The sequence below is a fragment of the Branchiostoma belcheri genome, unplaced genomic scaffold, assembly GCF_001625305.1.
Source record: "Branchiostoma belcheri isolate BF01 breed outbred unplaced genomic scaffold, Haploidv18h27 scaffold50, whole genome shotgun sequence".
Lineage (NCBI taxonomy): Eukaryota > Metazoa > Chordata > Leptocardii > Amphioxiformes > Branchiostomatidae > Branchiostoma > Branchiostoma belcheri.
The window spans coordinates 1,764,250-1,765,259 of record NW_017804132.1 but is presented as its reverse complement, the minus strand read 5'-3'; the positions used below and the strand labels follow the sequence as shown (position 1 = coordinate 1,765,259).

The 1,010-nt window shown below is 37.1% G+C and overlaps 1 protein-coding gene across 1 annotated transcript in view; it reads left to right on the top strand.

Annotated features, from left to right (window-relative positions):
* LOC109480275 (protein CIP2A homolog) overlaps nucleotides 1-494 on the top strand; it is a 14,971-nt gene extending 14,477 nt beyond the window's left edge. The window contains exon 25 of the mRNA XM_019782437.1: nucleotides 40-494. The gene's annotated coding sequence lies outside the window, so the exon portion shown is untranslated. The remainder of the gene's footprint in view (nucleotides 1-39) is intronic.
* The last annotated feature ends 516 nt before the right edge of the window (nucleotides 495-1,010 follow it).

The following is a 1,010-nucleotide window of genomic DNA, read 5'->3' as shown; positions in this document are numbered from 1 at the left end:
CGGCCCGAAACGAGTCTGGCATCCAGGATACCAAGATAAGAGCAAGCTGCAAGTGTTCTCACTGGTATTCCTGTATTTGTTGGAGTGTCGTGCCTTTCAATATCGACTCTGGAGGTGTACGGATGAAATTTGATCGCTAACAATGTGAACCAAGATGTATACATGTACATTTTGTGTGTTCTGGTATTCCTGTATCTATATTGGAGTGTTGTGCCTTCAAATATAGACTCCTGAGGTGTATGGACGAAATTCGATCACTAACAAATCTTCTAAAATATACAGAAATGTATCTAACATTCCTCTTCCACCCCCACCCCCCCTACCCAGTATTATCCTAACAAGTATGTAAGTCAACAGCATGTCTTGATTTTACAAATACTTGTACTTTAAGATATGTGGTTGTAATTTCATCTTTTAAAAATCCTATAAGATATGTGATTGTTACGGTGACATTGTGTTGCTTTGTTTCCTCTCAAACATGAAGTTAAATGACAGCAAACATAAATGGATTTACAGTATTAAGGCTTCCTTCTTGCAAATAACCTCTAATAGTATACAGAGACGCAATGGCCAGTAGGGCTGATTTTTAAGCACAGTTCTGGCACCATCAGCCCTCAAATGGCTCATCTGGGATCTTGCTGATTGAAGAGTGAAGACATCCTACGGATTCCTACACTATACTCATTAAGCCATCGTTAAGACCCTCCTAAGACTGATCTATTCATTAAGGCCTTTTTGGGGCATTGATTGAATATTTTACCTTTTGGGGTCACTCCAAATGGGAGTTACTTTACCCTGGTATTAGTATTGCTAAATAATATGGGAGGATTTGATGTTTTGCATAAAGGTGTAGTCTAGAATAATGTTGCTAATTGTAAATATCAATGTGTTTAACTGCTTATTTGTAAAAGTTTTTGCATATTGTGTTGTTGATTATTGACTCATATATATACATAGTGACTGTCTTCTGTATTTTTCTGTATTCTTTGCAGATTCTGTCATATCTTTGG